Source organism: Halichoeres trimaculatus, unplaced genomic scaffold (assembly GCF_033239565.1).
Source record: "Halichoeres trimaculatus isolate MK-OKI-2021-1 unplaced genomic scaffold, fHalTri1.1 fHalTri1_scaffold_9, whole genome shotgun sequence".
NCBI classification, from domain to species: domain Eukaryota; kingdom Metazoa; phylum Chordata; class Actinopteri; order Labriformes; family Labridae; genus Halichoeres; species Halichoeres trimaculatus.
The window spans coordinates 9,140,702-9,167,320 of NW_027437188.1; the positions used below are offsets into that span (position 1 = coordinate 9,140,702).

A 26,619-nucleotide genomic window follows, 5' to 3' on the forward strand; every position below is an offset into this window, starting at 1 on the left:
CGAAAGTTGAGATATAGTCATTTTATACATCTCACGTCCAACAACCTACTATATATCGAGTATATTTGATATATCCCTCACCTCTAGTTTGCAGTAACTATGGCAGGTAACATCACCTCAGCCTCTTAAAGCCTGAAGTCCTGACAAAAGAGCATCTCAGGCTACGTTCACACTGCAGGCCCAATCTGGGGCCTGCAGTGTGAATGTAGGCATGCTCCAATCTGATTTGTTTTGTTTGGCTGTTCAAATGGCATTTTAAAATGTGGTCTGTCTGCAGACTTCTACGTGAATGGCTCACACTTCTGAAGTTACCCCCATGCGTAGTTGAACACTAATGGTGTCACGTACAGAACAGTGTTTGTTTTCATTGAGTGACTCTTGCCTCTGTTTTTTGTCAGCAGCACAGATTGTGTTACTCCAGAATGATGTCAAAGGTGCATTAAATACAACCTGGCTGTTCAGACCCAGGGTGCCTTAAAAAAAATCTGATATGGGTCTGATACAGTACCAAACTTGAAAATGGCTTGATTATGGCGGAAAAGTGCCAGATTAAATGTGATTTGTACTGTTCAGACTGTCAGAAACAAAGCAGACGTGGGTCACAGTAGAGTGAAAATTCAGATTCAAGTCACTTTAACTGCAGAGTGGACATAAGCTGTGATTTGGACTACTGGAGACCTAAGGCCAAAGTCCCCTTTTTTTAACCATCAGTCAATGAAGGAAACCTGATGTCAACACATTGCATCGATTTTGCATCTACTCCAGTTGTGACTTCAAGGAGCAGCCGTTGAAAACCAGGGATGAGTAAGGAATTCCAAATATCCACAAATATTTAAAGATTCTGATACATTCATATGACTTTTTTTCTTACCTTTTAAATAAAAAATCCCTTAGTTTCATTGGGGTCTGCAAGTTCACCTAGCACACAGAGACTGTAGCGCTCCTGAAAGCTGTTTGCAAGCTGCCAATTAAAACAGAAGAAGAAGACATAGTAAATGTCAGGTTCCGGTAAAACTGGTGTGTCTCTGAGATTTGGACCAGAGAAAACCACAGAGACTGTGGATTGTCAAAAGTCTCTGAAGAGCTGCTTCTTAGACACAATAAACAAAACTAAGATCAAGTTCGAACTTTAAGAGGCTAAACTAGCATAAATATACAACAGAGAGGCAGAAGGGGCAGTGGTTCTTTGATTAACCTTTGAATAGTTCCCAGTGACTGCTGATGAGAATAAATGTATGAAAAATCCCTTTCGAAAACAGCTTTAGAAAGCAGCTCACTCAATGAACAATGTCAGTAAGAGTAAATTTTCTATTTTGTTTTACATTTTCCAAGTAGAAACACGGTTCAGAACCATGGTCATGTCCATGCCTTGTTTGATAATGATCCTTATGATGGGGTTCATCTAGCACTGCTGTCCAAATTCATCTGCTGACTGGAGAAATGAACAGAATATAAATGACCTGCTTTTGATTGGCGTTCCAAATCTATAGTAGCAACTGCTACGATGTTATTAGCTTTGGCTGAGATCATGGGAACAAATGTCACTTTGTTCTCCAGCAGTTTAAGAGGCCATGACTGGGGGGGTCTGGTCCTCATGACCTATCTATGCCAAAGCCTCATAGATACTTGACCTGTGTAGCAAATACCAGTGTCAGTTCACAAATGATATATAATCTAATGATTACTTTGATGATATCCATTTTTAACTGGAACACATTCATTAAGTTCATAAAACAAAAGATTTCTGATGATAGAGTTGATGTAGCTACACATCTTCTGTCCAGTTTCTCCTTGTTTGTTCTTAAGAGTAAAGAGGTCAAACCTGTTGTTTATTCGTCTTGTAGAAGGATAACATTGACCTAATTTTATCAGCTGATCCCTTATCTTTGCATATTAAAACTTTGGACCCATTAGCTGAGGCCAGACATGGTTAATCTTCACATGATGGCCACATTGCCTGAGAGACTGTAATAATCATCATCTCTTTCCAAAAGTTGAGCTGCAGCCGCGCCAAAAGGACACTGCATGCCGTTGGTGCTCACAACACTGTCAGGATGTTTGTTTTAGATTTATGCAGACATGAGGTAAGAAACGAGTGCTGTGCTCCTCAGTGGCTCCTCCAGAGTCAAGTAGCAAATCAGTTCTAATGAGTTGCTTTGGGTGACACCCAGGTAACAACAGCTTATTGTCCTCTCCACTCTCCTCCTGCTGTGGATGTAAACACTGCTCTGATATTGATCATGAAAATCAGTTTGCGTTGTGCTCTACTTCCTTGGCTCAAGACATGGATGGGGGAGATGCATTATTTTCAAAACTTGTTAGACAAGTTTTTAAACACCAAAAATATTGATTTCTATCACTTGATCCAACCAAATCCATTACATGTGTACTCACAGAGCAATGCAATCACTTGGCAGGATACATACTGCGTTAACGGTGCAAAAAGTATTTTTTCTCAGATTTATTAAAAGTGAAAGAAGAATTAAAACACTTTTTTGATTGACTGCACAACAAGCTGCCACTCAGCTTTACATGAGAACTGGACTTTTAAAGTTGACGTAAACTTGTTAAGCCTGGTTTTGACTTCTGCCTTGCTGTGGGCCCTGTTCTACGAAGCAAGTTCAGCCTAGCTAGATAGCCTTGGAGCTACCTTGCTGAACTGAGTGCGATAGCCGGCGGTCTCGCTACACGGTTTTATGACGCTGGTTATCAACCTAATAAGTGGATCCAGCTCGGCAATGAGCGTGTGCACGCACATAAGGCGGAGCCCGCTGCATCTGACCAATCGCGAACATGGACCAGTCTAGAGTGTCAGAGCAGGCCGGAGATTGAAGGACCGCATACTTCACACAGGAGGAGCAGGAGGTGATCATGAGGAAGTATGATGAGGTGAAACATGTAATTAACGTTAAAAGCAGCATCGTCGCTGCTGCTAAAGCACAGAAGGAGTGCTGGCAGAAAATTGCTGACAGTCTAAATGCGTAAGTGTAGTGGTGTTGTGCAAATAAAATCTTTTGTGCCATCATCATCCTGAAATAGCACAGTTCACCATGCACTTTTACTGTAACATGCAACATATCTAATTTATTTCTAAGATGAATTTATTCATTTGTTCATTCCTATCGTGTTAATATTTTTGTGTGATATGTATGCATGAGCCCTACATGAATTCCTGTCACAATTTTAATACGGGCAATAAAATATTATCATGGAACAGAAGTGTTGGCATTGAAGATCTTATTACGGCAATGAGAGTTCTTCATTCCCTTTAACTACCTGTAGAAAGTGTCATGTACTACCAACCCCTCCCTGAAAAACCGGTACCTTTTATAAAGGTGGTCATCAGAAAAAGAGAGTGGGTCGGGCTCCGATGTCCACGGGATCCTCTAAGAACGGACAAGCCATTTTTTCGTGAGGGCTCATTGGTCAGTGGGCGGGGTTTTTAAAGTCCACGAGTTCAATCTGGAACCTAACCTGCCTCGGAGCAGGTTAGCCGTTCAGCGTACGTTGCCATGGAGACTGGCCTGGCTGAAGAGTGATCCCGTGTCGTAGAACAGGGAATCTGAAACCTATCCTCAAAGCTACCTCGCTAGGCAGTAATCCTGCTTCGTAGAACAGGGCCCTGGGCCCTGGTGGCTGAAGTTGTCATAAACTGTACATACCTCAGTGTTAAAGTGTCCCCTCTGCAATACTCCTCCAAAACACATGGGGGCGATGTTTATATAGTTGTCAGATCATCTGTTTTTGGTTAGAGCTGGGCATCATTTTAAGATTTTGAATTCCCATACAAATACCTCCTCTTACCGACTCCTGAAAGACACTTTTTTGATACTAATTTATAACAATAAATTACAAATTTTAACAAAAAAGGAAGTTATATTACACATTACAGTCTTTTTAGCTGTAGTATTTTTCCACTCTGAGCAGTTTTCTTATCGATAATAAACAAATTTCCAGTGCAAAAATGCAGTTGCAAACAAGTGACAGGTCAGTTTATACCAAGTAAACCTTAAATGTGTTTACAACTGTAAATTAACTTTGCTGATTTTTTTTAGTCAATATAACAATCCTCCTCCTTTGCAATTTTGTTGTACTTTTTACTATGACAAATAAAGTTCTGTTCTGTTCTTTATCCAGCCTTGGGATTGCCAAAAATGACCAAAAGAGATAAGTTTAAGCACTATTCAATTACATGCAGATGTCTTCTCAGACTGCAGCATACATCATGTGTCATATGTGCTGTCTGCGAGCTTGTTCTTGAGCATGAAGTATTCTAGGATGAAGAGTGCTGAAGCAGAGAGGTGAATTGTGCCTGAGCACGGCACACTAACAGTCATGCTGGCCAAACAAGCTGGACTTCAGAGTTGAAGCGTGTTTGGGCATGGTAAGGATGGCCAGTGTGACTGCGCTGAGAGGAACTGCTGCGTGACGAGAGTGAGGAGGATTTGACTGAGTGTTTTGGAAAGGGAAGGGGCTCAGCACTACGCTCAGCACTGCTGGTTGAAAAGCAGCGCATGCTGGAGATCCATACATGCTTTCACGTCAGTCTCCAAACTCCAGAGAAGTCTATGGATTTGTCGCTGGTCACTTTTTGAGGGGTCTGAAAAGGCGCTAAATACATCGACAGAGCTGCTAAGTTAGCAACACCTGCATGCCACAGCCACGCGTAACGTACAGACAATCACTAGTGGCATTGTCAGATCTTGATTATGTGACGTGTTGCATTTTTGCAACTCAACAAAAGTGGCCTAAGTGTTCTGTGAATGCACTAAAATTTGCAGCCTGGGATTTGACTCTGAAGTAAAACAGCATCAAAGAAATGAAAGACATCTCTGGTTTAAACAGAGCCCAAACAAATTTATAATTGGTAGCTTTCGGAGACAATCAGATAAGTCAAAAAGTTTGAATATAGTTTTGTGTTGAGCTCAATAGAAAAACAAATCAAACATGAAATTCTGACCAAACAGACAAAACTGATTGACTGATAAAACAAAACCATTGAAGCTCAAAGTAAAGAGTGTTCGGCAGTTTCTCGTTACATTTTCCTCTAATTGGTTGGGAGATGAATTTGATGTTTGTGTCATCTGTAACCTGCAGTTTTACTATGGATGGGTATGAATAAGATTTTATCGAAACCAATTCCCTTATCAATCCTGCATATTGATTAGGCCTGCACAATATATCGTTTGAACATCGCCATCGCAATATGCACATGTGCAATAGTCACATCGCGCATGTGATGTGACTATCACATTTTCCCCATTTATTGGAGAAATGAACATAAAGCAACTGAAATTGAAACCTATTCTATTGGCCTCCTGGATCCCTTTCATATACAGCAATCTTCATCATTCACAGATATACTCCCTTGGCCTGGATTAAATGGTATTACAGGAATACAATTGTGTCATTGTAAGTCAACCAAATTCTTCCCAAACAGAGATATTCAAGTCATCTGGTGAAAATTCTTCTATCTTTAATAATGCAATATATATCGCAAAAATCGCAATGTCAGTTTTTTCCAATATCGTGCAGCCCTAATATTGATCCAATTCTTCATCAATATTGAGCAAGAATCTTGTGCCATAGAGTAATGAACATTTCTTTGTGTGTTCAGTTCTTAGGGATGGGTACCTTTCACATTTGAAACAATACAGTACAGATGCCCGGTACCTGGCAATCTGTACTGGTACTCAACGGTACCAATTTTCTGTACTTTTTTGTGTTCATGTGGTTAAAAAATATCAATTTGTTTCATAATTAAGTTTTTTTTTTCACTTTGACATATTTATTCTTCAATATATTAACTTGCAATGCTGTGTTCATGTCCAGCATGGAAAATTGCCTACTCTTCCACTCCTTCACAGTCACAGGGATGCATTTAGGTACCTACACATGGTACCTTTTGATTTTACATGAATCGATCCCCGGTACTTTTGGTACCTTTAAAAGTACCTAATTCGGTACCCATCCCTACCAGTTCTTCAGTAAACCTTCAAGGTGAAAATCCAGTTTTCTTGGGAAACTGTTATCAATCTGTAAAGCTAAGAAAGCTGCAGCAAACTAGTCGATGTAAGGTCTGGCAGCTCTGGCACAATGTAAAGAATCCATAAGGGAATCGTTAAGCATAAAGCTAACGATATCAATGGACTGAAACATTTCTTATTGATTCTCAACAGGAACTGGTTTTCGATACCCATCCCTAGTTTTACTCATATTAAGGATTATCTCTTGTGGGAGTGAATTTACAGTCTGATATGATGTGAATGCAACCATTTATTGATGCAAGTTGAAAGCAAATTTGTAAAAACTGACACTTACATGTATTTTAACAAGAGTAACTGTGCTCATGAATCTGAGCCACGTCCCGCCAGGATCTCTTTTTCCTCCACTTACAAACGCTTCATCCTCAGTGTTTTATAGGATCTACATAAAGTGTTCTCCTCTTCAAGGGATTCTACTAAAGTCAAAGGATGAGCGATTAAAGTCCAGCCCCTGCTCCACTATGAGTCCAGCCATTCCCCACTGCCTCATACACACACACTCACTTGCACACACACACACGCCCACGGCAGAGGCTGTTTCAGCAGAGTGGCACTGTAGCCAGTGTGTCTGATGCTGACTCAGTAGAATGTTAATGTTGTGAAATCCCATTAAGAGCAATCCGGTGCTGAGCGGGGCCACGCCTGGGCTTTACGGGACAGTAGGTCCTTTTTAAAAGGCCTGCAGTGCTCTCGTGTTTGCACTGTGTGTAACAGAATCTAATCACTCGAGTGGCTCAAGCTGAATTAAATCGCTCGTTTAAATCACTGCCACTCATCTTTAGTTGCTCTTGAAGGCTGTTTAAATGATTTTGGATGAGTGTCACCGGTCTGGAATAATTTGTAGTTGGAGAGTTGCAATTACACTTAACCAGCCCTGCTTAGCTGCCTCTTTTAACAGTTAGAGGGGAAAGAAAGAAAGCAAACAAACACAGTCAGATGTTTGCATCAGTCTGCTGGGATAAGGTTGATTGAACAGCTGCAGGAAATGCATGCAAAGTACCAGCAATTCACTTCAAACTCTGTGAGACAGGAGTCAGGAGGGCTACTTATCGTGTTCTGGGAGGAATGTGAAGTCAGGCAGTGCAGAGCTTTAACTGCACACCCTGTCACCAGTTCGTCTCTGCTCGTAGTACAATGTCTTCAAACTGTCAGTGCTGATTAGATGGAACAAAAATCTGCAGAAAGATAGTCTCTGTTTTACACTGTCTGCAGATCTCTGCTTTTCATCTTCAGAAATGGTTTTGCAGATCACAGCAAAGGTTTCTGCTCATGTGTTGCTGTTTTTCACCCTGCTCTTCAGGCAGATGACTGCTGTCCTTAGCTGTGGAGAGAGGGTGAGATGGACAGAGAGGCAGAGGGAAGAGGCTAAAAAGGGCTTTTTCCATAAGAGGACCCAGTGTTGTTTATCTTTCAAATCAGAGAAGGATGTGGTGTAAAGCGCTCCTCCTGGAAGAAGCTTCCACCCACATGTTTCTATACTGGTACACCGAAAGCTCTGCATTGTGAGCTGCAATGAGCTGCTAACTGCTGTGAATGAAAAACTACTCGGTGCTCACGCTAACTAGAATGAGTTGACACCAGAGTTACTGATCTAAGAAGCTTTGTGTGCACGTGGCAAAGAAAACACAAGAAGGACTGCAAATTTAGAGATGCCTTTAAGAAGACATGTCAAATTACATTAAGAGAAGAGGGATAGGGACGTAGGAGGAGGGTCTGGAGTGGCTTACATCAGTGAAGTGTCAATCTATCATGTAGTTAATGAATTAGGTTAAGACAGCCTCTTGTAACAAGCCTGAATTACTCAAGGCTCATGTAAGTATGGACTTGCATGATGCAATCTTACTTTTGATGTTTCACTAAGCACAACAGAGGAAACAGGAAGGCCGCGTTCAAACCAGGGATTCCCACAACCCCCTGAAATAGCAGTGCCAGAGACCAGTGACCCCCTGCTGTGGGGATACACCAATCAGCCAATCCAGTTACAGAGAAAAACAAACAAAAAAGGGCCTTGGGTACTTAATGTAGCTGATTGGTAGAAAATTAAACTTCCTCTGTGCTCATACTGATGTGTTCTCTGAAGTCCCGTTTCCAGCAACGGGTTCAGTTCGGTTCGTCTTGGTATACATTTTGTGGTGTTTCCATTGACTAATCCTGGTACACATCCTCATGTAACTGAGACGTGCCGTCCCTTTTTTTTGGGACCCTTTGTTAGGGTGCCAGACTGAACTAATATGATCCCAGAAGGTGGGGCTCCAGCACTGCAGACCGTTTCTCCTTACGATGCACAGTCTTCTCTGAAACAAAACTTGATTGTGCTTTGTGGCAAAGAGCCACATGCCAATCACAAGGAAGACAAATTGCTGGATGTCTTCCATCGCTGCTCTTTGCTTACTGTGTCGTGTTTTTCTTATTTGTTGGATGTATTAGCACGGTACACAGTGTCACACTGCTGTGGCACCAAGCTGTTATGTAACTGATGTGGCTATCAGCATCCTGCTTACACGCCGCCCACCACAAAGGGGCACAGTTGGCTGTGGAAACACAAACAGGATCAGACGTAACTGAGCCACCCCGTACCAAACTGGAGATGCACCGATCCAACTTTTGTGGTCCCGACACAGATACTGCTACCCGGGCTTTGGGTATCGACCGATACAGATACTGATCTAATAAAAGTGTTCAATAATGAGCTGCATGTCCTACGGTGGGATAAGACTGGTAATGTTTTGAGCAAAAGACATAAAATGGGTACATATGGAATTACTGAGGTTGATGTTTATTTAAACTAGAAGTGTTAAACTGTTTAACAGCAGTTTGGTTAGAACAAAGTTTTAGAACTTACAGAAATGACTAGGGGTGTAACGGTACACAAAAATCACAGTTCGGTACGTACCTTGGTTTTAGGGTCACGGTTCGGTACATTTTTGGTACAGTATGGAACAATGCAAAACCATTTTCTTGTTTAGCATTTTTATTAAACCAAAAACTTGCCATTATACAGCGAGAGGGGAGGATCTTCAAGCTCCGGTTGGTCGTTAGCAGCAGCCATGATGCACAATTCAGACACAAGCTCCTGTGGCTATGGAAGAAGCTCTTTGATATTCATCCTCTGATTGGCTCACCGTGAGAAGTCACGTCCACATGATATGCACATGATCACAAAGCACGAATCACAGACCACTTTCCTCATGAGTATTAAAACGCCTTCCCTGCTCAGCCAATCATAGACGAGTACTCACGTGAATATTGAAGAGCCATATGCATCGGCTAACGTAACCTTTCTGTACTCGCTCGTATACAGCACTGTACCGAACCGAACGGCCTTATGGAGCGGTTCAGCGCAGGTACATGTACCATTACACCCCTAGAAATGACAGTTCAGTTGTAAATTTTATGCCCATAGACTAAATCATAGTTCAGCCTTAGTGTCCTGATCCTTTCCCACTGATACCTGATCCAGCTTTAAGAGGCTGTATCAGGGCTGATACCCAATACCAGGATCAGATTGGTGCATCCCTCTACCAGACTGTACTGATCTAAACCGGACTGCTTGGTGGAAACGGGGCTTAAATAATCCCGCAGCAACCAATACCACTGTTAGCCTGGTGTAGTCACCTCAGGGGCCAAAGAATCGTAAAACAGTTGAAACAGTTATTGTTTGCAAGTTTTTGTATAAAATTCAACCACATTTTTGTTCATATCTATCTATAATATTGGAAGAAATATGTATTTGTAAATAGTTTTGTATTTTTGGATGTTCTTCCCGACCCCCCATCAGTGATTTGCAACCCCCAATTTTCAATTTACGAACCACTAGCTTGAACTAAATGCCAATATGACACAACTGCAGGCAAGAAGTGTCCAGACTGTGTGTCACAAGTTGGTCCCTGCGGAGCTAAACCTTGGGTTAGTCTATTTGAACTCAAAGAAACTATTTGAATTGTGCACTGCCAACTATCACACAATAAAATTCAGGCCCTGAACACCTTCAATTTTCATGAGTCTGTCCGTGCACCCCCACTTAGAAGTCTCTGCCGTGCCCAAGTTTGTTTCATCCTCGAAAACCGGTTCATTTTGACCAGTGTGAGTGCTGCTTTGGCACAGCTTCTGAAGAGGTGAAGGCCTCAGCATGGTATGTTTGCTCATGCACAAGCACAAGCATGGTGTAGGAAAACACCAGATCTTTCTGTTGTCTCACATCACATCCATAGCACAGAGAAACCAGTACGGTCTGAATGCTGTCAGGCTGTCAAGTTATACAAACACAGGGAAAAAAAAAATCATGTCTCTGTTGATTTAAAGAGAAGAAAACAAGAGTAAACAGCAGAAATCGGAGATGACTGCGACAGATAAACATTGTGTAGTAGTGAATGCAAAGCTTGCTAGAGCGATGTGAGTTCAGCCCAGCAGGGGGCTGAGGATGAGGGACGACCTCGCCTTTTATATGTTAAGTTTTAGATGTGCTGAAACCGTCAATTGCTTTTGATCATCCAAGTTTGACAAACTCATTTTGCAGCTCTCTTATTTCTAAGTTAGCACAATACCGACATGACACTCAGCACAATAGACTCCATCATTTGTTGTGTGAGGTTGTGTCTGCAGCACTTTTCCTCCAGTTCGACAAGTTATGCAAGACTTTGAAAGAGCGACAGGCTTTGTATAAAGTCATGAACAGTGTTTTTTCTGCTTGTACACACTGTTGCACCATTGAGCAGAAAGATCCGCTGCTTTTCCCCTGGTTTTTGCTCTCATTCGTCATCCTCAGAGAACCTGAGGGTCTTTACATAGATTAACATAAAAGCTCGGAGCTCATCTTTGTAAAAGATAAGCTTAAATCTCATCTGGAAGACACGAGTTTCCTCTTTAATGTTTTAAACCAGACATCCTCCTTCTTTCTCTCACCTCAGCTTCTTCCTAACAGCTGTCTCACCCCACCCCCCAAACCTTCTTCTTTCCTCCTTCATCTCCATCTTATTTCCTGCCATGCAAAACAGTGCGCCTGAAGCACAGGGTCAACGCACGGACAGAGTTGGCTCCAACACGGCGAATGTGATGCATGTCACCTCAGGTGACTTCCTGCACAGTCTTGTATGTGTGATGCAGTCATATGTGACTGCTGCTGTCCGTGTGGAAGGAGAAGGAGCGAGGCATATGTACATATCTGTGCTCTGAAGCGTGACATTATAATGACTTGATCCGCCATGTGTTCAGTGCTTTACTCTGTCATTGCTTTTTTTTTTTTTTACCCGTGTTAGTGTGAAAAAGGGGTGTACACATTCAGTCCACTGAATGATTTAATGTCATCACTTTTGCTCATAGGCTCAAGAAAAAAGTTGTTCTTTTTTTTAGCTTCGTCGGCCTGAAATAACAGTTTTATGTTACCACTATGTTAGAGTGTGTCTAATCTGGACTGCTTCTGTTGTCTAACCTTTGGACTTGTTGTCTAGTTGTAATTTAAAGTGTGTAACCAGGAGAAGGAGTTACTTCAGACCAATCCCGGTCAGAAACCGTCAGTGTTACATGTCCACACTTTGACACTCCATCCATGCAGGGTAACTCTGTATCATTTATGATATGATTAGGGGTGGGTACTGAATTAGGTACTTTTAAAGGTACCAACTGAATTCTGTCAAAAGTACCGGGTACCGATTCATGTAAAATCAAAAGGTACCATGTTAAGGTACCTAAATGCATCTTTGTGGCTGTGAGGAAGTGGAAGAGTTGGCGATTTTCCATGCTGGACTTGAACACAGCATTTTAAGGTTACATATTGAGGAATAAAAACGTTGAATTTAAAAATATATATATTTAAACAAATTGATATTTTTTACCACATTAACACTTAGAAAGTACTGAAAATTGGTACCTGGAGTACCAGTACCGATTGCCAGGTACCGTCCATCAGTACCGTATTGTTTCAAATGTGAAAGGTACCCGTCCCCAGATATGATACATGGAAGATTTGGGAGAAAGCCACATTTGATTTTGTGACAGTGACCCTTAGCTGCAGCTCTTACTGCTATTTATTAACTTTGAACGCAACATATGTATGATCTATTTGTTAACTCTTTTAGTGATTTCTGGTGAAAATCAGTCACTGCATGTGGTCTGGCATCTTTGTGCCATCATTACAGACTGATGAAATCACCTCACCTGTCCCTCAGGTGTCTCTTGATACCAGATGATCAGTGGTCAGTTTCCTGCAGTGTTACATGCTGCTTAAATATCAGCAAACTCTGCTTCTGACCAAGGAAAATGTTGTCCATTAGGGGGCAATGTGGGGAAAAAGTGTCAGGATATTTCATGGCAGGATCAGGATCTGAATTAGTTTATTTTTCAAATTCAAACTATTGTATTAACCTGCAAACATTATTTGTAGCACAAAATATTTCTTACCCGGAATTTTGAATACTTATGCATAGAGATGTCCTGATCAGGTATTTTTGCCTCGGAGTCTTTTGATTTTGAGTATCAGCCGATACTGTGTCCTGATCCAATACTTCTACTTTGATACATCGCGCTCCAAGCTCAAAGCTTCTGCCATGTTCTGCTCCACTTTAAGGCATTCAACCAATAGTGTCACTGTTATGATGTTATGCCCTGTGTTGTTTCTGTGTGGGGTTGAGACAGTCTGACTCGGTATTTCCTACCGTTATGTGGTGGTACTAAGATGTTTTTCCCAATTGTTTTAGACTTTTTTTAAATCAAATCTATAATAGAGTTTTATATATAAATACAAACATACACACACAACTGATCCTGATTGGAATGCAATGTCCGATTACGATCAAGTCTGTAAACGTGATAGGCCCCTATTTCTGATCACATGATCTGACCTGGACATCCCTACTTATGCACCAGTTTTCACCTTTTCTGCACCATTTTGTAACTTCAATGTAGTCATGTTTTCCTTCTTTATCTAGTCTCTGATGTGTTTTTGAACTCTTGCATCTTCACTTCATGATAGATACAGTTATTTCAACATGTCTGCTGTGAGAGTGGTTGAGTTTCTGCTGAAAGTACGGAGCTTTAGCTTTATATAAGTAGCCTCTGTACAGTCCATATTTAAATTTAGTGTAGTGAGACGTTAATAGATATACTTGGGTTTTGTTTGTGCATTTGTCATAAAATGTAAATGTACACCCTTTCTTTTGCAACAAAAACTCTACTAGACTGTCTTATATTCCTGAAACAGAGTCTCTTGAAAGGCTTGCAGTTACTTTAAAGATCAAAATTTGATTTAAAGCCTAAGATAAGATAAACATAAGGAGCCACCAACTAAGAGATCACCTGGATGTCAACTCCACACGGATCAGATGAACAGTTTCACACCTGTATTTCTGCCTCCCACTGTTCCTTCCAACAAATTGGTAACAAGTGAACTCTGGCTCCAGCTGAACCTTGTTTACCTCCTCTCAGCCACTCTTCCTGCTCTGCATCATTACCTGCTAATGGCTGAGAAATCAACCCTGTATTACCTGCTTGCCCTTCATCTACCACTCCATCAGTCCTTGTCTGTCACCGCTTTCATGAAAAACATGACGATTACTGTGCTTTCAGAACAAATTTGGGACACCCTGCTGCAGAAACTGTTTTTGTGATCGCTCTGTGAAGGTCAGCTTGACCACAAGTTGGATGTTGACAGCAAAAGTGACGTCAAAGACAAGACTGATGCACACACTGTCAGAACCAACCCTTCATGTGGAAAGTATGAGACACCTTTGTGTTTTTGCAAAGTAAATGTTAAAAGGAGCTTGTAAACGACAGGAAGCATTCATCAACAGACCTCTCTTCAGTACACTCGCAAACAAACCTCTAGTTTCAGTCATCACATGAACTCACCCGTTGTTCAGCAACTCTACACTAACATGAATAATTAAGTTATCCTATGTGCTCTGCTGGGATCTTATTGCTGCTCTGACATTCTGCAGCTTTGTTGCCTGCTGCGCCCCCCTGCAACATGTCAGGATCTCTGTTCACAGCAGTCGGCTTCATCTAAAGCGCTCTTGTAATCTCCTCTCACTCTATATTTCTTCAAGAGTTGGTTAAGGTTGTGAATTTTATTCAGTTTGGGATGTGCTTGGAAAGTTACAGAGAACTGAAGTCACAAATGGCTCAAATTGTTGAAGTTTGGATGCACATTTAATTCTCCTTTATTCGTCAGAGTTGAAGGTGAGCAGAAGACTGTTTGTGTCTGTGCTGCAGAGTTCTTCTGAGGTTAGAGCAAATTAGCACCTCTTTGAGGCTGAGTATTTCTGGGCATGTGAGAAAGGAAGAGGTTAGATCAAAGCAACACAAAAATGAAACAGTCTGTTTCATACTGTTATCTGTTTCCCCCTCTCTTTTCTAAACGCTGTTTGCATTTTTAATTACAACTGAATCAACCGCTTGAGCACAGAGGCAAATTAATTATCCAATCCAATTTGAACCATGTTTGAATGAAGCTAATGACTTATTTTCTCAGGGGGCGATAAAACCACAACCTCAACACTTTGCTGGTGTAGCTGAAGTGACGTGTTAGTATTGATCTGCAAACACGGTCCTCCCAGTAAAGCTCCATGCTATCAGAACCATCCCATGGCCCACACGCAGAGCCTGTCAGATCCATTCCTGGGCTCAGCCTGTTGCTCTGTTGGCTGTCTGAGCGGAGGTGAAATATGTTGTTGAAAGAGGAACTTTCTTGCCTGCTCTGCAGAGAAGGAAAACTCAGGGCCCCAGGCTGTAAACATTTTACCACAAAATTTGAAGCGTTTTTAGACACGTGCTAAAACTTGTATCCAAGTATACTGGAGCTCTTTGCCAAGGTTTTATTTACCAGCAGGAGGAGCATTAGCATGTGTGCTTGGGGTTTTTTCATGTGTTAGAATGGAAACCACAATGTTGATCTCTTCTCACTAGCAGAGTTTAAATTTACAGCCTTGGTATCATTTTGCTGTTTCCATTTTTGCTCTGGTCTAGAAAGAGTAAACATAAAGTGAATAAGCAATAAAGCATTTTGCATTATAGAAAACAGCTTTTAATTTTAAAGATGAAGTTGTGAAAGAACAAGAATAAAGTGGACCATCCATTCTAAACTTGTAGTCCACTGGCAAATGGGGCTTTCCAAGCTAAGATATCATTCAGTCGTCACTGCCACGATTCTTTGAATAATTATTGAACAGGTGTTAGTAAGAAAAGTTTTCACTTGACGCCATTTTTTGCTTATTCTTTTTTTTCTTCCAGAAGATTTTGTCCGTATCTGAATCTCCCAGTGCCGCACCTGTTTCATCGGCAACTGGCACTTCTTCTGTCTTATCATTATAGAGATTTTATTATGTTATTATGTTGTTCATTGATTTAAAGGGGACTTATCATGGTGATCCCTGATTTAATACTTAAATATAATATGATAAATTTGAAAACAAGACCTTTCACCCCCGGAATTTTCAAAAAATGAGATATTGTATTTTTTCTGATATCTTAATACGAGATTTGATGCCTCTGAAAATAGGTCATTGTCATTTGGCCGCGAGATTGCGACCTTCGTGATGACACAAGGATCCTTTCTTTTTATTGGAGTAATCTGATAAAGCAGCTCCTCCTCTGTGATGTCAGTTAGTCACACACCCGCCACCGAGGGATACACCCACCAAGAGCCGACTGACTGAGTGCTGGATGCAGGGACTCTGCTCTGCTGAGCAGCTCGGCTTTACATGGTGAATTAGCAGTTAAAACACTGTAGTTTTAGCAGACGTCGTAATACTTGTGAGACTGTGATATTTGCATGCTTGTTCTGACATGCACTGTGAACCTGGACCACAATAATGCTGTGGTAATAACATAGTGACGAACTGACGGTAGAGGTGATCTTTAGACTACACTTTCAGCGTGATGGATAAAACGGACAGAGAAAAGTGAAGGAGCAGGATGGAGCCCTGTTATAGAAATAGTTTATTGGTGAAGTCTGCCCATATTTCCACGTATAAACTATACATGTTACAGTACCAGTTTGACTCACCACACTGAAGCGTCCTGAGATGATCTGTGTCGAGGAGGATTTTCTTCCTCCTGAGCTGCAGAACCGTCCAGGTCTGACTCGGGGTCCAATACAAAAGGACGTATCCTACACTGCCATTTTATTAGTGCTATCAATGCCTTACGGTGAAGTTTTGGCAAACAGCAAACTCGCTCGGTCTGCCCCATCTAATATGGCGATTTTGTAAATACTGCCATGCTGCAAAAACCACCCCCTGGCTCTACCCCTTCCGCCCCTCTGATAGAACAGACCAATCAGAGCACAAAGGGCTGTGACGATGCGAGATTACTGGAGGTTATTCTCGAAACGGAGTGTTTCAACGAGATCTTCAGAATGGCCTAAAACGAGGATATTGAGACCGCTATTGTGGGGCAATGGAGGAACTAAATGACTTGTACTGAGGGCAGAAATGCTTTACAGGCATCATAGTCTTGCATAGTGAAAAGGAGAAACAAGCATGATATGTCCCCTTTAACAATAATTTGAGCATCACAACTCATCCCTAGTTTAACAGAAGTAAAATCTCAGAAATGTAACATGTTTTATGATGATGATGATACATGAGTCTGCAGGCATAAACGTCGTTGACTTACTAAGTGTGGTTAATGCATAGACTGTGTGATATCATTTGCTCATTTCTAATGCAGAGTTTTTGGGAGCCATGCTGGAAATGTTTAACTTAGCCTATCTTGATTTAGGTTTAAATGAAGTAAGGGGGTGGGCCTTCTCCCTCTTTGCAGACAGCTACAGAGCGCCTGCCTGTCAGTCATATTAACCATGCCCTTGAATGGGCAGCCTTGTAAGGTGAATAGTTTTTAAAATAATGAGTTGTTAAACAAGTGATCCCTGTACAGTCTGAGCTATCAGAGAAATGAGGTGATGAAGTCAGCTTTGGGTGGTGAACTGCAGTTTTGAGCACTTACACAGAAGATGGAGGTCACAGCTTGGGCTGATGTTAGCAGAGCTAGCATCACCAGCTTTGAGTCCCTCACACATCAAATTCCGCATGCATGCTCTGTACATCCATTTCCTATTAAAATTGCTGCCAAACTGACCCACGCTAAAAGGTAGGGCTGGGACAAAATGGTATTCTCGTGATTCGATTCTTTTACGATTTTAGGGGTGCCAATTTGATTTATATTGCCATTCTTCGATATTTACGATTTTTGTGATTTTTAGTTTTCTTTTTAAACACCAGACCATGTGAAAAAGTTAAATGATATCTACAGAATATACCAGAAGCCATATTTTCACATCAATTGCACATCACATGGGTCAAAGAGAAACATTTCACCTTCTGCTGGAGAAAAGTGGTAACTTTTTTTTACAATTCAGTTTATAAAGAAAGACTGAAATGAAGAATTTGAATTTGAAAAAGACAATCATTTAACAAAAAATCCTGGAAAAAAAACCCGATTTTTTTCCCACCCCTACTAATAGGTATTAGTTATTAACTTGGTTTATTCACACCTGAATAGCAGAGAATTATTGAACTGTGGCAGTGGCCATAAACCAAACCTGCAGCCCAAACTAGTCGCAGGTAAATAATAAATACTGAGTCTGGATTTTTGGAACGGTTAAATTCAGATGTGTTTATTACTGCAAACTGTCACCATTACTGCTACTGTAAGCTGTATAACAGATAACTGAACCCCTATGAAGTCCTGTAGGTTTAGTGTGATTTATAGTACTTTTTAATATTCACACTGAAAGACAGTGCTCCACTATAGGCCCACATTCAAAGCTGAATCAGACAATAGAAGCAATTGGCCCCTCAAGAATAACTTTAAATTGAAAAACAACAGGATTTCAAGTGGAGAAAGTAGATGAGGCGGAAATGGCTCTGGGCTGTAGTGTCCCAGGGGCCTCCTACTGATAAATGGTTCACCCCTCTTCCCTCTAACCATCATTAAAAATGTCAAATCATTAAAGGCTGCAGTTCTCTGCTCCCTCCTAACTCTCATTTTTCCTCTGCTGAAACATGCTGTATTGCTCTCACAAGTGTGTGTGTGTGAGAAATAAATTTGAGTTATCCTGGTTCGTGTCACTGATTGTCCTTTTAATAATGATGAGAAAATGAAATGGTGGTAGTTCTGAACTTAAAGGACCTAAAATTCACGGTATAACAGTATGAATGTGCAGTGATGGGACAGTGGTGACATTAAGGATCAACCTTTTAATTGGGTGCACACAGACAGAACAGAGTTGTCAAAACACCCCTTTAAACCTTTTCTTTAACAGTTTTTGAAAATGTTATTTTAGCTCACTTCATTGGGGATAATTCTTAGTCCAGTGATAATTTAGCTGGTGGTCGATACAGAGCAGACATAGTTGTCTTGAGAAAAATATGATGTTAACACCTGCCTGTTTTGCATCTGCTGCATCTTAAAAGCTCAGATAAGGCTTGCATACACACACCTCTCCACAAGGTGCTGGATTTTTTCTTTTAAATGCATCCAAAGCCATTTTTAATCCTGCCCTTTGTCTGTGTCCTCTGCTCTGCTTTCCATCACACCTGCAGCTCTCTACACCACCGCCACACAGCAGACTGTTCTCATTTCCAGTTTGCAAACTTTTGCAGACAGGCACAGGAGAAGGACAGAGACAGAGCTGTAACCTTGTGCTGCTTTCTTTTTAATGCAGGAACTTTTTCTGCTTTGTAGATCCTATAGGAGCAATTTAACACAGAGATTGTTGCATCGGGCAACATGTTGATGAAAAAGACCAACTCTGTGACCCAAACTGAAGTCGCTCTCTTTTTATCTGGAGGGCAAGATGACCTCCAACCCTGGATTACAAACAAGCCCACAAATTTCAGCATTTTCAGATTCATGCCCAAAGGAAATGGACAGGAAATATTCCCACACTTCACATATATTTCAATGCTGCAATTTTAGCCTCAGATCTTTGCTCATACATGTCCCCTCATACAAAGTCACCCTTTTCAAAACTTGCTTTGTATTTTATAAAAATGTATGCATTCTCAAATTGGCTCAGCCAGAATTGTGGTGGATGTCCTGCTTGGGTGCTGGCAGGAAATGTCTGGATAAAGTTTAGCTAAAAATTTTCATTCTCGTCGACGGCCCACTCTAAAAAATTCAGCAAGTGTTATGACTTTAGTGAACATGACTTAAGTGCAACAGCATGTAAAAGACAGCTTCAGCAACAAAGAAAGGACTTGTTCTGAAGCAGCTAATCAACATTTCTGGTTCATCCTGACTGTTCATCTTTCCACAGCAGCTCACAGTAAGAGCTCACTGGTTGTTTCTGCGGCTGCATGTGGGCAGAGTGGGATGAAACAGGTGGTGAGGAGTGAGGGGCGTTGGATAGGAAGGCTACTGCGTAAGCCATGTAAGCCCCCCTGCTGTCTCATCAGACCACAGCCTGGATCAGTTAGTTGGATGTGTTTATGTGTGCCTGTATGTGCTCACTTGTTTTTCTCTTGGACTGATAATTTGGCAGAAAAGTCCCCTGCTGCTATCCGACTGACACGGTGGATCATTTAAGAAGTCATTACACCTGCAGCATAGCCCAGAAAGATATGTCCGAACTATAGTTTCCATAGCGATACTGTCACTTGTTTAGGACGGTTAGGAATGACAGGCAGTATGGTCAACTAATATGTGCTACTTTAAGCTATAGCCTAGTAGAAGCTCATTCTGATGAACATAGATTTCTAAAATGACTATTTATTAGTGAAGTTGTGAAAAGTAGCAAGACTGCATTCCTTAATAGAGATGGGTATTGATAAGATTCTATTGATACCTATGCTGTAACAACCCTGCTTATTGATCCAATTCTTTAAGGATTCCCTTGTTGATTCTTGCAGATTTTTCAGTGTGGGCAAATTTTAGCCTGTAGATTTTCAGTGGCAACAATATGAAACACGTCACAGCATTGATAACTGCTTCTGCAAGTTGCTGGTGTACCCACTTAAGGTTGCGCAGCCTTTTGTAAAAAATTAAGCCAGACTTCTGACCACTTCTGAACCCTGTCAGTGGAAGGAATTGATAAGGTAATTGATTCGCAAAAAGACTCATGATATTGATTCTTTGATGGAGCTGTTTACAATTCTCAGCTGGAATCAGTTTTCGATTCCTATCCCTATTCCTTAAGACAACAAAAAAGCATGATATAAGCAATTCTTGGTTGAAAACAGTGTCTGAACCCCCAGTTTCACTCTGAAACTGCTGTTACTAGCTGGACGATGTATTCTTTTTCAATGGCTTAAAGACAAATCTTCTAACACCGTGGTATAGAGGGATATACAAAGTTATACACATGAAAACTGAAGAGAAACAATGCACACTTGAAAATTCAGCAGCCTGTTCTAGTTCACTTACCATTTGAGATTTCAGAACTATTGAGGGGGGGAGGTTTAACTTTTTAACTAATTTTATTTCTTTCTTTCCTTCCCTTTTTTTTGGCGCGTATTTGGTAAAACCTATCACCATTCACTCCTCTTGGAAAAATTATGCCAAGGTGGTATATTTCAATTCTGCAGATATCTTTTTGTAAAGTGGGTGTGTTACTTTTCTTCTGCCAGCTGCACATCATGTGATGCTCCATGGCTGGGAATGAGTTTTGGTGTTGTCTACTTATTATGCTTTTTAGGTTGTGTATTTGTTTTATGATTCAATGTCTTCTGCTGCCATTATTGTTTCTGAAAATTAATAGAATAAAAAAAAGGGGGAAAAAAAGTGTCTATTGTTCTCCCACAGAATCCAATTGTTAGAAGAGGATGTTAGCTCGGGTACTGTTAGCGCTAGCTCAGCATGTTTGTGTTGGAGTCGTCAAGTGTTCATTGTTCTCTGAGTTTTAGACCAGTGGTTAAATTATCAAGAGGATTCCTCCTGCCTGGAGCAAACACACCTGGTACAATTCTAACCAGAGAAACACTAAATCAGGCATTGTTGGTTAAAGAAGAAAAAAATAGTGTGTGTCAAACACGCCTAGTAAGCACACAATGTGTCGTGAAAGAGGAGTAATGGGGCTTTCTGCAGGAAGGCATAAAACCCACCTCATTCTAACTCAAAAATAGCTACATTGTGTTTCACATTGGGTATATCATCAGTCGACGATGGGCATAAAAAACTCCAAATGGAAAATAGATGGGTGACATCACAGACATGCTGTAAGGTTCAAACTCAAAAAATAGAAAGTGTGATTGGGAGAAAACCCTGAAAACATTTTTACATGTACATGTTTGCAGCTTTGAAATGAATTCCTCCCTGACTTCCCCTGAGCTTGTCCAAAACAGGAGAGAAAAAGAAAATAGACTTTTTATGCTGCGAGGGACACGTGTAAACAAAAAACTCTGGGACCAGAGCTTCTTGAAATATTTGAGAAATTTCATATGAATCTAAAAAAGTCTCCACCAATTTAATGTTGTGCATTTTTTGTTATTCATTTTCTCTATTGTCTGAGGAAGAGTTTACTTTAACAGCCTCATTTTTTGTACCGTGGTTTCCATGATTTCCTCTTAATGCTGAAGACTTCTCTGCTCAAACATTGCTTCACTGCTGGTGTGATCTCAGACATGTTTTCTTATGTTGCTTTAGATTTTTTAACTTATTCACTCTTTATGCTGTAATAAGCTGTTTGGTTCATCTGAATCCGAAAATGCTCACACTTTTTGGTTAATTTGTGCCATCACCTGTCAAGTTGTTTCCTCACCCAGGGACACTATAGATAAAGTCAAAGTGAATGTCTTCCTTGTTGATCTTCTTGTTAGGTTTCCACCCGTAGATTTACTGGTGGGGGCTGTTGCTTTGTGCTCTGTGAATCATTTACTCAGTGTGAGAATCCACAAGGCCTCATTGATAACAAATTAATTTCACAACTTTGGTGCTATCCAAACCAATCCTGCACCAATCCAGCTCTTCATGCGATGCCAAACATGCCCTCTGCTGCTCATTTGAATGCATAATTAACAAGATAACACCCTTTGCTCAGTTATGTTTGCATGTTAAAAGGAGTGAAGAGGGGGGTAGAGACTGGTAGACTGGCAATCTGTATTAATCAGTGATGGTGTCTCATTTGGTGCATTTACTGCTCACAAGCACTGGAAACCAGGTCAATGGGATGGAGCTATCTGTGTAAACTGGGTTTTTTAATTACAAAACCTGATGAAAGAAACATTTCTTCTCATTTACTTGTGTCTGAATTGGGTTAGTGTCAAATGCTAAGAATATGCTGTGAGCACATATAGATGATTGGATGCTATTAATTTATTCAAGTGGTCCAGTTTGCCCAGCAACACTTATAGACTAACCAGACTGAATCTTTTCTCCACTGAAGTTACTGTTGATATCCGCCAGCACTGTGTGTGCTGTTTTTAACAGATGGATTCTGAGAGGAGTAATGCTGTGCTTGACCACAGGGAGAAATGTTGGCACAAATACTGCAGCAGGGCCTCCCCTGTGTCTGTCACATAGGGCTCTCTGGACTGCAGCGATTCTCATTATGTTCATACCTCCGGGAAGTCCTAAAGAATCTGAAGGACCTCTTGAATGTTTGTATACCTACTGGTATTAACACCCAACATCCACTGCCGATGGGGGAACGGCTTAAACACTTTGTGATGTGAATGTAGAGCAGACCTACAAAGTAAAATTCACTCAAATCAGCAGCTAAAAAACACAAACATTTCTAAAAAGAGCAGGAAAAAGCATAAAGGGACATTACAAATAGTTTCCTGGATTCCAAGTTAAACAAGTGAAGCTTGATTAAAAAACACCATTATTTTTGAAAAGCACTCTAAACAATCATTGCTCATTGTCAGAGATGCAGATTTTAAATATTTTTAGAAATCTTTTTCAGTTATGGATTAGTCCTAAACAAATCTTTTACTTTTTTTCTCATACCAGAAACAATACTAAGTGTGTATTCCCACCTGGATTGTTTGGGGCTATGTACTGAAACAGTGAGCCGACATTTATTCACGGTAGATGACTAGGTGGTGATACTATCCCATGTGTTTTTGTTCTGTGCAAAAACATGAGGTCATGAAGTCTTGATAATTTAACCACTGGTTTAAACTCAGAAAACAATGAACACTTGATGACTCCAACTCAAACATGCTGAGCTAGCGCCAACACTACCCGAGCTGACGTCCTCTTTTAACAGCTGGATTCTGTGGGAGAACAATAGACACTTTTTTAGAAAAAAAAAATTTTTATTCAGACACAATAATAGCAGCAGAAGACATTGAAACATAAAACAAGTACACATCCTGAAAAGCAAAATATGTAGACAGCACAAAACTGATACTCAGCCAAGTAGCATGACGTGATGTGTAGCTGGCAGAAGTAACCTAACACACCCACTTTGCAAAAAGATACCTGCAGAACTGAAATACACCACCTTGCCATAATTTTTCCAAGAGGAGTAAATGATGATAAGTTTTACCAAATATGTGCAAAAAAATGAAAATAGAAAAATAAATGAATAAATAAAGAAGAAGAGGTCATTGACTTGCAGAGGCGTGAGACATCATGGGCCTTTCCACCATAGACTGTATAATTAATGGACGTGGTCTCACTGACACCACCTGTCTGTTTCTGTGACGGATTTTTGAAGCAAATCAATGGAAGCAAATAAGAGACATAATAACTATTTGAGCTTGAACAGCCATTGAATGTTAAATACTGAAATGAAAACACCACTGAATTCATGGCATTGATTTATTTTATTATGAAAATCATGTATCTGAATTTACTTGTCCTGAATTCACCTATTTAGAGTTAAGCTTAAAAAAAAAAAAACTTATTAAAGATTTAGAGCCAAAAATTTAAGATTGATAACTCAACAACAAAAAGATTTGGGTTGGCGTCTGCGGTCCGACTTCATTCCATTGCGTGTTGACTAAGTCTGTTACCTTACACTGGCTGCGCGTTCAGCCTGGCAAGCTGCAAAACTGACAGACAGCTTGGGTCACAAAATCAACTCTATTGATAAGTCTCTTCATTCATGTTGGGCTGTAAAACCTCAAACCTGTTGACTCCTGGTCTGGCTTCGCTCATTATGTACTTTATTGCTGTAGTCAAGCTTAATACGGACTGATTTTGACTCAGTATATCTTATTTTGAAAGTCACTGGGCGTTTTTCAGTAGTTTCTTTGCACAACCTCCTGTCCTGCTCTTCCCTGCGCTGAATTTATACCTCCGGCTCTAGTGTCCGGCAAAGATAAGATGGCTGTGTATTATCTGCGACCTGCCAGACCAGTGTCACAGCTGGACCACAACAGAGCAGATCCAGTGTAAGTTGACAGATTGACTGTAATGGAAACTATCTGATCTGGTGCTGTGATGGGGCACAGATGGACTTGAGATGCATTCAGTGTATTTCAGTAATAATACTGAGTGCTGCTGTTAGTCCTTTGGGTGCGTTTGTTGTGGTGCTGATGTGGGGGAGGATCCAGGAAGATTTCATCCCCTTGTTCCCAATAACTGTCCTGCTCCTTCTCTCGTTAACATTTGAAGAGTTGTGGTCATAAAACTTCACATTAAGATTTAACTGGCACATTAATATTCAGATGAGGATCCTGCTCTTATTTGCTTTTTTCTTGGCCTGAGTTTGAACTGGAGCCAACCTGACAGATGTTTTCTCATCGGAGCAATGCTGTGTGTACTTATTATGCATAATGCAAACGCTTTGTCAGACCTTTGCTACTGCGTGGTCATTGTTTGAGATTAAGATGCTCTTCAGACCATTTCTTCTTCCTCATGTGCCTCAGCTTTACTCTAATCAAACCTTTGATTCTTCCCTCCACAGGAACTAACCAGACCCTGTTGTTGACCTTTGCCTCGTCCACTCAGCAGTGATGCTCTCCTCTCCACACTCCTGTACTCAGATGGCTTAAGAGGTGAGTCTACCATCCCAGCATGCACCTCTGCACTCATTACACACTGTGCTTGAGTGCTGCCTTCATTGTCCTCGTTACTTATCGGCCTTAATTGAAACCCTAGAGCTGCTCTGAGCAGACTGGTGGTGATGGAGGAATGACATCCTGTCTGTTCAGCTCACACTGGAGTGTGATGAGCCTTCTGGAAAGTATCCCACTGGTGATGGGAAGTGTTTGATTGTTAGTGATGCACAGACAGACTAATGTCAGTGATCCATCCAACGGTCAATACACCAGCTGTGGAAACCTGATCTGACTGGTTTGGGTTTACCTGTAGGCACAGGGAAAATGATCTAAGGTGGCTGTTTAATATTTCAACAGGTCCTAACCCAAAGGAGGAGACACAGCACAGCTTTACAGTTCTGGTTAATGTTTCATTTTGCAGAGGACTATTTCACTACCCATTCTGCTGCATTAGACTTGGGAATTACATTTTAGCTTTAGCTAGTCACATCACAGGTCATGCAACGTCAAGCAATCGGAAGAAAAAGTGATGCTACTCCTTTTGGTCCCTAATTCTAATCTAAAACTCACCACTTTTTCAGTCTCTGTGACAAATGAAAGAGAGATGTCTCTAGAGAGAAGCCTTTCATTAGATCACAGGATGAGCTGACCCCTTTGCATGTAGAGTCGTCTTGTCACAACAGTAGACAAGAACAGGACACTGCTGCCGTCACGTCACTTTAATGAGTTGAGTCAGTTTCTCAGTGCATGTATTTACGTTATCAACAACACCATGTCTCCGTGCTGGTTAGGACTGTGGCTGTGCATACATGATTATTACAGAGCAGACGTGCTGCAAATGTTGCCCTGTGTGGCTACACTTGCATCTCATGTACACAGCAACAGGAAGCACAAAGGTGTTAATTTTAGCAGCCGTTTTAGATTTTGTTTCACCCTTTGAGTAAGGAGGAAATTCTTATCAGTCTGAGCTGAGTCACATTATAGTCTTTCTTGCCCTTTTAATTTTCAGCCCAGTTGCTGGTGAAAAGATGTTGCATGTTGAATGGTCCAAAAAATGTTGTTTAACTGGCAATCAGAATTCTTCTTTGCTCTACAATTAGAATAAATAGATGGACTAACAGTTACAAGGACAACTAATTCAAAATCAGAAAATAATTTGAGGTTTTCATTAGACCCTGACCGATACGGGATTTTTGAGGCTGATGCCGATGCCGATACTGGGGGCAAAAAAAAGCTGATATCCAATATATCGGCCGATATCCGATATATCAGCTGATATATATAATAAATTCATTGATATACACAGGACATATGCTGTATATGAACACAAATTATTATAATACCCATTTGATTCAAGACAGAGACAGAACACTATTAAATTAAAACAAGGAACTTTAATTATAAAACTGTCAAGAACTGTAGTTTAAACCAGTGACAAATAAGAACAAGCTGTAAACACAATAATAAATAAAGAAGTCAAACTTTTAACACAGTAAGTAGAAAAAAAAGTCAAACTGTAAACGCACAATGAGCAACTGAAACGGCGTTAAAACGCTGTATTATAGTCTTACATTCTATAATGATGGACGTGTGAAATAACAGTACCATTTATCTCTGTTTATCTTTCAAAAAAGCAACTAACACAAAGTTAAAACGCTGTTCTATAGTCTTACATTACATAATGGCGGACG

General features: G+C 40.7%; 1 protein-coding gene across 1 annotated transcript in view; it reads left to right on the forward strand.

Annotated features, from left to right (window-relative positions):
* Positions 1-26,619, forward strand: part of LOC141798438 (SPRY domain-containing SOCS box protein 4-like) — an 82,765-nt gene that overhangs the window by 3,524 nt on the left and 52,622 nt on the right. The window contains exon 2 of the mRNA XM_074680389.1: positions 24,835-24,925. The gene's annotated coding sequence lies outside the window, so the exon portion shown is untranslated. The remainder of the gene's footprint in view (positions 1-24,834; positions 24,926-26,619) is intronic.